This window comes from Globicephala melas, chromosome 6 (genome assembly GCF_963455315.2).
Source record: "Globicephala melas chromosome 6, mGloMel1.2, whole genome shotgun sequence".
Lineage (NCBI taxonomy): Eukaryota > Metazoa > Chordata > Mammalia > Artiodactyla > Delphinidae > Globicephala > Globicephala melas.
In genome coordinates this window covers 113,084,946-113,097,864 of record NC_083319.1, presented here as the reverse complement: position 1 = coordinate 113,097,864, position 12,919 = coordinate 113,084,946, and the positions used below count along the sequence as shown (strand labels likewise).

The 12,919-nt window shown below is 43.4% G+C and overlaps 1 non-coding gene across 1 annotated transcript; it reads left to right on the top strand.

Annotated features, from left to right (window-relative positions):
• The first annotated feature begins 236 nt into the window (after positions 1–236).
• On the top strand, positions 237–343 carry LOC115846495 (U6 spliceosomal RNA). Its single transcript, XR_004036911.2, has one exon. It is a non-coding gene; the product is annotated as a U6 spliceosomal RNA (small nuclear RNA).
• The last annotated feature ends 12,576 nt before the right edge of the window (positions 344–12,919 follow it).

Genomic DNA, 12,919 nt, shown 5'->3' with positions numbered 1-12,919 from the left:
TACAACCAATATATCTTATAGCATTTCATAAAAATGTTACTTCCAACTTGATTGCAACCAATTTGTACAGATGTAATTACTGAAATTTTGTAAGAAACTGCAAAGTACAGTTAAAGCTTCAGCTATCCAGAATTCTGGAAAAATGGGTCACTCTGGAAAACCAACTTTTATCTGGAAGAAAATATTTGAGAGATACTATACCTTTCCCTGATTTTTGAAATAAAAAACATCAGAGAGTGCTTGCTTCGTCAGCGCATATACTAAAATTGGAAAGATACGGAGAAGATTAGCATGGCCCCTGCGCAAGGATGACACGCAAATTCATGAAGTGTTCCATATTTTTCTACCAAATGTAAAATAGATAGCTAGTGGGAAGCAGCCGCATAGCACAAGGAGATCAGCTCGGTGCTGTGTGACCAGCTAGAGGGGCGGGATAGGGAGGGTGGGAGGGAGGGAGCCACAAGAGGGAAGAGATATGGGGACATATGTATACGTATAGCTGATTCACTTCGTTATAAAGCAGAAACTAACACACCAGTGTAAAGTAATTATACTCCAATAAAAACGTTAAAAAAAAATCAGAGATTAACATTTACAGATGACTCCAGGCCGTCACTACAAATATCAGTAATTGTACACACAGAATAGTTAGGACCGTGGCCTCAGACAGACTTGGGTTCGAGGGCGTTGGAAATGTTTACTTATGTGACTTCAAGGAAGTTCTTTAGCCTCTGTCAGAGTTAGTTTCATCATCTGGAAAATGGAGATAACGGTACCGACCTCGCAGGTTGCTGTGAAGCTTAAAAGACAGAAGACATTTAAAGCACCTGGTGTACTTACGTGGCACTTAGTAAGAGCTCAGTAAAGGTTCAGCAGTCTTATCAGTAGTAATACTGTTGACGTGATTATTCTATTTTTTTAATTTATTTTTTATTATAGAAGTAGAGTTGATTTACAGTGTTGTGTCGGTTTCTCGTGTGCAGGGAAGTGGTTCAGTTACATAAATATATACTATATTTGTATGTGTGTATATATACATATTTATATATACTTCTTCATATTTTTTCCCATTGTAAAACAGGGTATTGAATATAGTTCCGTGTGCTGTATGGTAGGACTTATTGTTTATCTATTTTATATACAGTAGCGTGTATCTGTTAATCCCAAACTCCTAATTTATCCCTCCCCACCCTTCCCCTTTGGTAACCACAGTTTTGTTTTCTAGTCTATTTCTGTTCTGTAATTAAGTTCCTTTGTACCATTTTTTTAGATTCCACATATGAGTTATATATGGTATTTGTCTTTCTCTGTCTGACTTACTTCACTTAGTGTGATCATCTCTAGGTCCATCCATGTAGCTGCAAATGGCATTATTTCATTCTTTTTTATGGCTGAGTAATATTCCACTGTATATATGTGCCACATCTTCTTTATCCATTCCTCTGTCAATGCACATTTAGGTTGTTTCCTTGTCTTGGCTGTTGTGACTACTGCTGCAGTGAACATTGGCGAGCATGTGCCTTTTCAAGTTTTGGTTTTCTCTGGGTAGATGTCCAGGAGTGGGATGGCTGGGTCAGAGGGTAGCTCCGTTTTTGGTTTTGACATGATTGTTTTACACTGAGGTATTTAGGAGCACTTTTTCTTAATAACATCAGAATTCTATGTTTTAAGTCTTGCGTCTAGCTTTTTTGTTTTTGTCTTTCTTCTCTTTCTCTTGGCGCCAGAAGCTGCCCAAACCTCTCATGGTGAGGGTTGGAAGTCGGAGGGGTTAGGGGACGGGGAGAGGGGGACGATCCACAGCCCTGCTCTGTCGGCGCCCTTCCTGCTCTGAGCTCCAGACCCGTCTCCCAGGACCCGATTCTTTGCTGAGAGCCACCCCTGAGTCTGAGCGTCCTTGACCTCCGACGCTGGCCTCTCACACCCGACTCTCCCCGCCCTGCTCTCCAGCCCCTCACCCGCCTTTGGTAAATAAGCGTCACCTGTGGATGTCGTCTTACACTTCCCTTGGACCTCTGTCTGCACAGATACCTTCCCGAACGTGCTTGTCACCCGTCCTGCCTGCTGCTGCTGGTTCCGGCCCGGCCTCCTCAGCTGGGGCAGTGGATATACAGACTCTTACCTCTCACTGTCTCCCAGTAGCCATCTTTCTCGATTAATTTATCTAAACAGCTGGCGCCTCAGCAGTCTATTAACCCAGATTGTAATGACTGTGTGCAGAGCAATAGAAATGAGTCAGAGTGGAGCAGTACCACCAAAACTCATCTTCTCCTTCTTATCTGTATCCACCCTTCCCCCAAACCAACGTATGGTGTTGTAACCACGTGCGTGAGCATCCCTATCTTTCTACCTGCTCATGTAACCGTACATAAAATGGCTCTACGTGTTGGGAAGTTAGCTTTGTTGAAAAAATAGGATTGTATCTTACATATTTCTCTGCATCTTGCCTTTTTTCCCCGCTATAAATATATTGTAGGAATCCCTTTTAGTCAGCTGGCAAAGAGCTTACATTCTTTATCATGGTTATATAGCTTTCCACAGGATGCTTGTATCCCAATCCTCTTCCTATTAATAATCATTTACTGTTCTGTTTTTGCTACTAAAACCAAAGCCGCGATGAAGATTCTTGTCTCTATATCCTGATTTACAGAATAGATTCTCCAGGATGGAATTTCTGGGTCAAGGGAAATGCATTAAATAATTTTTTTTAATTGAGATATAATTGACATATAATATTGTGTAAGTGTGAGGTGTACAACGTGTTGGTTTGATACACGTGTATATCGCGATATGACTCTCACAGTGGCGTTAGCTAACACCTCTGTCATGTCACGTAATCATCATTTCTGCTTTGTGTGGAGAACAATTAAGACCTAGTCTCAGTAACTGTGAAGTTTATAATACAGTGTTACTGACTAGGATCACTGTGTATTACATCTTCAGAACTTATTTCTCTATTAGCTGTGATGGAATACCCATTTTTAACAGATATTGCCAGATTTCACTCCACAAAAACTAAACAATCTAGATTTCTACCATCAAAGGATGAAAATACTCCACATCTCCAAGTCACTTTCTGGCTGCCACTTTTTCAGATTTGTGTCATTATGATAGGTGCCTCATGACAGGTGGCCAATATTTTAATTGCTTGTCCCTGACAACGATGAGGTAAGCTCTTCTTGTTTGTTTGTTGTCCCCTTGCCATGTGGGTTTCCTCTTATTTCCTCTTTATCTTATCAGTTTAATCAGAGCCCCTAGTATGTTAAAATATTAGCTCTTCTGTAGGTTGGTGCTGCCCAGAGTTTCCCCAATTGCTAGTTTTTTCACTTTCTATATAACTTTTCAATTTTGTTTAATTTTGAAACAATCTCAAATTTACAGAAAAGTTGCACGTGCAAGATAAAGAACTTCCACTTTCCTGAACCATCTGAGAGTGAGCTGCCAATATGATGCCCCATCACCGCACAGACGTCCTCCTACGAACCACAGCACAGCCATCAAGATGGGGACACTGGCTTTCAGACATCACCACCAGTGAGTTTGGTCGACAGTTAATAAGAAGAAGAAGGAGGAGGAGAAGGGGGAGGAGAAGCCTGCCCAGCCATGTCCTTTGGAGCAGAAATCCGTCTAGTTCAGCGTCACACTTTGCACACAGCTAGCACACCTCTTTAGTCCCCTTCAGCTTGGAAATCATTCTCATTCTTGAATCCTTGAATTCTCTTGAAGGTTACAGGCCAGATACTTTGTAGAACTGGGGTTTGAAATTATGCCTCATCATTAGAGTTGGGCTATGCCCCTTTGGAAGAAAATTCACGGTAGAGATGCTGTGTTCCTGCCCAGGCATCCACCAGGGGCACACGAGGTGGGTTGGGTGATGTGCAGTGAGACAGCTTGTTTCAGATGGTGTCACCCGTGCTCTCCACTGCAAAGTTACATGTTCTCTCTCTAGTATTTTCTTAGGAAGTATTTTGAGATGAAAATAGGCTCTTACTTCTCAAACTTGATGTGTATATATACACACACTCTCGTGGGTTTCAGTTGCCTCCAGAGGGTTATAGGCATTTCTATCATTAGCTATTTCGATGCTTAATGTGTCCCCGATCTGTGGGCATCCTTCATGCTGGCTTCTGTGTCTCTGAGTTTCGGGAGCATGTCTTTGCTTTCTGGCACTGTAAGGCACTCCAGGTTCCTCGTGGACTCACGGTGCCTCAGCCTTGGAACCACATTTCTCCCAGGAGCCCTGGCTCCTTTCAGTGGTGAATGGTTTTCAGAAACCAAGATCCTAATACTGCTGTGCTCGTTGCTTTTGGAGTATCTCGGGCTCAGGCCACCTCAGCGGACCAAGGAGGAACACAGACACACCACACATATTTATTTCTATATCTGTACGTATGGAAATCCATGAGCTCAGGATACTTGCAATTCCAATCAGTACCACAGGGCTGATTCTATTTTCCCTCCTGTATGTATACCTCCCTCCACCCGACCCCCATTTTCCTCAGCATGGGTACTTCTTTGATTAGTCCTCCCATGTGTCACCATCCCCGTGCCCTAGGCTGGCCCTGCCTCTTTGAGGATGCCCTCCCCCTGCCTCAGCTCTGGACCCCTGCTCTCCACACTGGACATCCTCCCTGCCTGGCCCAGCCTCAGGCCAGACCACCCTCTGACACCTGCACCAGGATGCCCTCCTCCGCAGACCCCCTCACCTTGCCTGGGCCCTGACGTCTCCGGTGTGAACCCTTCATCCAGACACCTTCCCTGCTCATCTCTGACACTCACACCTGATTGCCCACGCCCCCCCTCCCCCACCGATGGACACCTTCTCTGCCCTGGGCTGCCCTCCTGACACCTACTCCAGCCTGCTACTCTGTTGGGACAGCAGCACCGTCATCACCCCAGGCTCTGTCGCCTTGGCTGGGACACTCCTCTCCTCCCACGCCGTCCTCAGGCTGCGATAGCCCCAACCCATGGACACCCAGCTCGCTCAGTTTCATCTAAAGCCCCTGGGACCGAATTGTTCAGGAAGGGAAGGGGGGGGGAAGAGGAGGGAAGAGGAAAGAGTGCTTTATGGTTTTTCTATATTCAGATATGTCAGTCGTTTTATTTACAGCTTCTAGGTTTTCTTCTTACTTAAAAGCTGTCCCCAAATTCTGGGTCACAATCCCCCTAAATCATCATCTCCTTCTTCTTCTCCTTCCTCTCTACACTGAAGTCTTCACTCCAGCTGGAGCTTATTCATCCTTCATGACGGCATGTGGTTCACCGTTCTATTCCAGATGGATGGCCGTTCGTGCAGCATCGCTCAACTCCACATCCCCTCCAGGCGATAAAGGAGAGGATTAGATTTCAGACGTGGGATTGAAGACAGTCAGTGCAGAGCTGCCAGCCCAGGTGGGAGTGCGGAGGGTGCTGAGTCCCCACCTCCCCTGCGAGTCTGCTGAAGCCAAGCTTCAGGAAATACACTCGTAGTGGTGGACACTTGATGGAAAAGGATCCTGGCGTTTCTCCCCCTGGCTGTGGGACCGGGCACGCATCTTGAAGCTCCAGGGTCTCTTGTGAATACAGCACTAGAGCTTGTCTAGTGCTGAGGGGTCTTCAGGGGGCAGGTGGTCTGGAGCAAGCCCTCCAACAGCCAGTGGGAGAGGCTATAGCAGCAGAATAAGGAGCGTTTTCACCATCCGACAGTGAAAGGATGCTTCTGCTTTTTTCATAGACTCCTTAGTAGCAGGGCTCGGGTCATCTTGCAATGATTCCTTGAGAGACAGCTGCTTGCCAGGGTGAATTGAATTCCAAAAACACCCCACAAAACAAAAGGTAAAAGGCAGGGATGAGGGATGCCTGGGGTGCCTCAGAGGTGGGCGGGTGAGTGCATCAGCTGCGCCAGGGAAAGATGAAGGTGTGGTGATCTCCTCGGGCATCTCCCAAGACTCCGCACACCGGAGAGAGAACCAGAACTTGAGAGCGTGTGTCAGGAGAGACCGAGGGCAAAGTACAAGTGGTGCCGGCTCCACGGCTCACAGCCCCAGCTCTGGGGGGCCTGGGGGCCTGGGGGGCAGGGCACAGGCGCAGTGGGCAGTCACGCCCCTCCCCCAGCCCTGGTCCAGAGGGCAGTGAAGGGCCTGCCCCAGGAAGAGGGCAAAGCGTGGACCTAATGAGATAGGTTTTCACTTAGGTGGGATCAAACCGCCAAGTCCCTAAAGATGGGACTGTTTTTAGAAGAAAAGTGGGTGAAAAGCCATGGGAGCTACCAGAAATGTCACCAAGAGCCAGGCAACGTTTCCCACAAAAACGCGGAGGCAGTGGTGGGAGAGAGGGAAGCAGCTTCCTGACCGCGGCCCTCGGGCCAGCAGCTCAGATCGCGGTCCTTACACGGGTTTTCGTGACTTCTGATTTCCCTCATCAGGCTGGGAGCTCGTCTACTCAGGGGGTCTTTCTCAAGAGATCAGCTCTTAGATGGACTTACCTTTTCTACTTGCGTTGTTTTCTATTCATTAATTTCTACTTTATTCTCTTTTCCAATTTTTTGGGGGCGTTCATTTTGTTGTGCTCGTTCTAATTTAGACTGAGCTCTAAGTTTATTTTTCTTCTTTCTTTAATAATAAGGCATTTAAGGCTATAAATTCCCAGTTGGAATAGTTTGAGCTGTGTCATGTATGCTTTGTACATCGTTGCTTTGTACAATAGGGGATTTGTAACTTCAGTTTTATTTACCCTTTGATGAAGGGTTATTTAGGATATTGGTTCTTAATTTCTAAATAATTAGAGGATTTTGGAAGGGATGGGAGTTCCTTTTCATTATTTATTCCTTTTTGAAAAATTACAATCAGGTGGGTTTCCCTGTTGGCACAGTGGTTGGGAATCCGCCTGCCAGTGCAGGGGACACGGGTTCGAGCCCTGGTTTGGGAAGATCCCACATACCGCAGAGCGGCTGGGCCCGTGTGCCACAACTACTGAGCCTGCGCTCTAGAGCCTGTGAGCCACAACTACTGAGCCTGCGAGTCACAACTGCTGAAGCCCATGTGCTGTAGGGCCCACGTGCTGCAACCACTGAAGCTCGCGCGCCTAGAGCCCGTGCTCCTCAATGGGAGAGGTCACTGCAATGAGAAGCCCATGTGCTGCAGCGAAGAGTGGCCCGCTCACCACAACTAGAGAAGGCCCACGCAGCACTGAAGACCCAATGAAGCCAAAAATAAACTTAAAAAACAAATTACAATCAGGGAATGTGGATTATAAAATCTCTACTTTTGTGAATGAGCTCATATATCTTAGATATTATTTGGGACCAAAGACAAAATTAATTTTTATAGATGCTCCATTAAAATACAAAAGGCAGATGGAATTAAGAAGGCAAAGTAGGAAGATCTCCTCCCATGGCTGCACCAAAACTACAACTACATATAAAACAACCCTTTCTGAGAACACCCTGAAGACAAACAGAGAGGTTCTTCTACAATTAAGGATGTAAAAAAAAACCCACATCAAGACAGGTGGAGGGGCAGAGACATGATCCAGTCAGGACCCACAGCCCCACGGATGACCCAGAAGCAGAAGGTGATATCACAAACTCTGAGGTCCTCCCTAAGGAATGAGGGGTTCAAGCAGCACATTGGGTACCCCAGCCCTGGTGACCAGCACTGGGAAGATGACCCCCTTGACGGGTTTTGAAAACCAGCAGGGCTTACAACTGGGAGAACCGGAGGGCTGTAGGAAACAGAGACTCTAGGCTTAAAGAGGCGTGTACACAAACTAACTCACTAGTCCCCGCACAGAGGCAGCAGACGGAGAAGCACCTGGTGCTCTAGCCAGCCTGCCAGCTCTGGCTCCAGCTCTAGCCCACCCTCCACAGGCCCCAGGAGAAGCCCCACCCCACACTGGGCTACAGCTGCAGCCCCACCCTGCAAAGGCAGTGGCCCCCGGGACACCCTAGGAAAAGCCCCAACTTGTTCCCATTCAGTTCCAGCTCCTCCACCAAAGCCATCAGGCACACAGAGTCTGCAGAGTCACTCCCACACAAGGACACACCTTCAAGACCAAGAGACGTAACTGTTTTACCTAATTCATAGAGACAAACACAGAAAATCAAACGGAATGAGAAGACAGAAGAATATGTTCCAAATTAAAGAACAAGATAACTCCAGAAAAAAGGGACTTCCCTGGTGGTGCAGTGGTTAAGAATCCGCCTGCCAATGCAGGGGACACGGGTTCTGAGCCCTGGTCAGGGAAGATCCCACATGCCGCGGAGCAACTAAGCCCATACACCACAACTACTGAGCCTGCGCTCTAGAGGCCGTGAGTCACAACTACTGAGCCTGTACGCCACAACTACTGAAGCCCACGCACCTAGAACCCGTGCTCCACAACAAAAGAAGTCACTGCAATGAGAAGCCTGCACACCACAATGAAGGGTAGCCCCAGCTTGCTGCAACTAAAGTAAGACCGCGTGCAGCAACAAAGACCCAACACAGCCAAAAATAAATAAATAAATAAATAAATTTTTTAAAAAAGGAAAGGTTTTAAAAAAAAAGAACTCCAGAAAAAAATCTAATGAAATGGTGATATAAAATTTACCTGATAAAGAGTTGAAAGCAATGGTCATAAAACTGCCCACTGACTTTGGAAAAAATAGAGGTCATGGTGAGAACCTGAATAAAGAATTAGAAAATACAAAAGAAGACTCGATCAGAGCTGAAGAATAAAATAACTGAAATGAAAAATACACTAGAGGGGATCAATAGAATATTAGATGATACAGAAGAACACTTAAATGATCTGAAATACAGAATAGTGGAAATCATCCAATCAGAACAGCAAAAAAGAAAAATAAATTTTTAAAAATGGCGATAGCTTAAGGGACCTTTGGGACATCAGGTGTACCAACATTCATATTACAAGGCTTGCAGAGGAGAACAGAGAGAGAAAAGGGCACAACATGTATTTGATAAAATAATGGCTGAAAATTTCCCTAACCTGGGGCAGGAAACAGATACCCAGGTCCAGAAAGCACAGAGTTTCAAATATGATGGACACAAAGAGATCCACACAAAGACATACTATAATTAAAATGACAGAAGTAAAGAGAGAATTTTAAAGGCAGCAAGAGAAAAGTAAAGAGTCATATACAACAGAATCCTCCATAAGTCTATCAGCTGATTTTTCAGCAGTAACTTAGCAGGCCAGAAGGGAGTGGCATGATATATTTAAGTTGCCGAAAGGGAAAAACCTACAATCGAGGATACTCTACTTGGCAAGGTTATTCAGAATTGAAGGAGATATAAACAGTTTCCCATACAAGCAAAAACTAAAACAGTTTATTGTCACTAAACCAGCCTTACAAGAAATGCTAAAGGGTCATGTTTAAGCAAAAAAGAAAAGGCCATAATAAGACACAAGAAAATATATGAAAGAAAAAAATCTCATTGGAAAAGGCAAATATATAGTAAAAGCAGTTGATCAACCACTTAAAAAGCCAGTATCAAGTTGAGAGACAAAAGTTATAAAATCGGGACTTCCTTGGTGGCGCAGTGGTTAAGAATCTGCCTGCCAATGCAGGAGACGCGGGTTCCATCCCTGGTCCGGGGAGATCCCACGTGCCATAGAGCAACTAAGCCGTGTGCCACAACTACTGAGCCTGCGCTCTAGAACCTGCGAGCCACAACTCCTGAAGCCTGCGAGCCACAACTACTGAAGCCCACGTGCCTAGAGCCTGTGCTCTGCAACAAGAGAAGCCACCGCAATGAGAAGCCTGTGCACCACAATGAAGAGTAGCCCCCACTCACCGCAACTAGAGAAAGCCCGCGTGCAGTAACAAAGACCCAATGCAGCCAAAAATAAATAAATAAAATAAAGAATAATTTTTTAAAAAGTTATAAAATCAACTATAATAAGTAATAAAGGGATACACAAAAGGATATAAAATATGATGTTCAAAACATGAAATGTTGGGGGAGAGTTAAAAATGTACAGCTTTTAGAATGTGTTTGAACTTAAGTGACTATAAGCCTAAAACAAATACAATATCCTAAAATTTGTATGGAGCCACAAAAGATCCCTAATAGCCAAAGCAATCTTGAGAAAGAAGAACAAAGCAGGAGAAGAATAGCAGAAGTTAGTTTCCCTAACTTCAAACTATACTACAAAACCACAGCAATCAAAACAGTATGGTACTGGCTCGAAAACAGACATATAGATCAATGGAGCAGAATAGAGAGCTCAGAAATAAATCCATGCATCTATGATCAATTAATCTACAACAAAGGAGACAAGAATATGCAATGGAGAAAAGACAGTGTCTCCAATAACTGGTGCTGGGAAAACTGGACAGCTATATGTAAAAGAAATGAAATTAGAACACTCCCTAACACCATACACAAAAATAAACTCAAAATGGTTTAAAGACCTAAATGTAAGACCTGAAACCACAAAACTCCTAGAAGAAAACATTCACATTGGTCTTAGCCATATTTTTTTCAGATCTGTCTCCTCAGGCAAGGGAAACAAAAGCAACAATAAACAAATGGGACTACATCAAACTAAAAAGCTTTTGTACAACAGAGGAAACCATCAACAAAACAAAAAGGCCAACTACTGAATGGGAGAAAATATTTGCAACAATATGTTCAATTAGGGGTAAATACCCCAAATATATAGAGAACCCATATAACCCAACAGCAACCCCAAAAAATCCAGTTTAAAAAATGGACAGATGTTCTGAACAGATATTTTCCCGAAGAAAACATACTGATGGCCCACATGCACATGAGAAGATGCTCAACATCACTAAGCTTCAGGGAAATGCAAATCAAAACCATAATGAGGGGCTTCCCCGGTGGCACAGTGGTTGAGAGTTTGCCTGCCGATGCAGGGGACGCGGGTTCGTGCCCCGGTCCGGGAGGATCCCACATGCCACGGCGTGGCTGGGACCGTGAGCCATGGCCGCTGAGCCTGCACGTCTGGAGCCTGTGCTCCGCAACGGGAGAGGCCACAACAGTGAGAGGCCCACGTACCGCAAAAAAAAAAAAAAAAAAACCATAATGAGCTATCAGCTCACACCTGTCAGAATGGCTATTATCAAAAAGACAAGAAACAATATGTGCTGTTGGAGAAGGGGAGAGAAGGGAACGCTTGTGCACTGTTGGTGGGAATGTATATTGGTGCAGCCAGTGTGGAAATCAGTACAGTGGTTCCTCAAAAAATTAAAAATAGAACTACCATATCATCTTGCAATTCCTTTTCTGGGTATTTATTTGAAGAAAACAAAAACATTAATTCAAAAAGATATATATTCCCCTACGTTCATAGCAGCACTATTTACAGTACCTAAGATATGGAAGCAACTTAAGTGCCCACCAATAGATGAATGGATATAGAAGTGGTACATATACACAATGGAATATGACTTGGCCATAAAAAAGAATGAGATCTTGCCATCTGCGACAACATGGATAGACCTAGAGAGTATTATGCTTAGTGAAATAAGTCAGACAGAGAAAGACAAATACACTTGACCCTTGAATAACACAGAGGTTAAGAGTGCCAACTCTCTGGCAGTGGAAAACTCACATATAACTTTTGACTCTCAAAACCTTAACTACGAATAGGCTACGGTTGACCAGAAGCCTTACCAATAACATAAATAGTCAATTAATACATACTTGTATGGTATATGTATTAGACATTATATTCTTACAATAAAATAGAGACAAAAGTGTTATTAAGGAAATCATAAGGGAGAGAAAATTCATTTACAGTACTGTACTGTGTTTATCGATACCATAAGTTTATGTTGTCTGTTTACAAGGTGAATTGTCTTTCACTACCAATGTCAATGTTGTCTTATATGATACAAAACACTGTCGATTCTACTTGTACCACTAACACTAAACATCAAAAATGAAAAGATAAGGTGAAAAAGAAATTCATATTTATTTACAGGTAAAATGATTCATGCATTGATAATGAAGAAGCAGCAATATGGTTTTTATGGTAGACTAACCTATATACTAATGAATCAATTGTTACAGTAATTTTATGACATGCAGTATTACAGTCATATTTATAATACTGTACCAGAAATAACTGTTTTACATTTTCTAAAAAAAAAAACACTCTCCTGTGATGGTAGGCTGATATTCACTTTCTGCAGTTACGAGAGAGAAAGAGAGACAGACAGACAGACATACTGTATGGTAATGAATTCTTTGAAAGTTATAAAACAGTAAGAAAACTAATACATTACTAATTATATATTAAACAACACCTACACCTGTGTAAGGACAGACTAGTATCTATATATATTTTATGCATTCATGACATACCTAACTTTTTCTTAATGCTTTTGCTATTTCTAGTCTATCTGGTTCATGTGAGTTTTTTCAAATTGTCACAGATCTCCAAAATTTTTTCCAATATTTTATTGAAAAATACCCATATTGAAAACAATCCTTATGTAAGTGCACCTGTGCAGTTCCATCCCCTATTGTTCAAGGGTCAGACACACAGATGCAGAGAACAAACTGGTGGCTGCCAGAGGGGAGGAGGTGGGGGATGGGTGAAATAGGTGAGGGGATTAAGAGCTACAAACCTCCAGTTATAAAATAGGGAAGTCACAGAGATACAACGTACAGCACAGGGAATATAGTCAATAATATTGCAACAACCTTGTATGATGCATAATCTATAAAAATATCAAATCACTGTGTTGTACACCTGAAACTATTATAAGTCAACTCTACTTCAATAAAAAATAATACAAAAGAAGTACACTTATGAGATGTAGAAGTCCCATACATCTTCCAAATCAAATCTGTTGGTTGTTTTATTCCATTCCTTTGTTTCTTTCCTTTTTTTGTTTTTGGTCTAAATTTGTCTGATCCTGAGAAATGTGAACTAAAATCCCCTATTATAATTGCGTTTTTACTACATT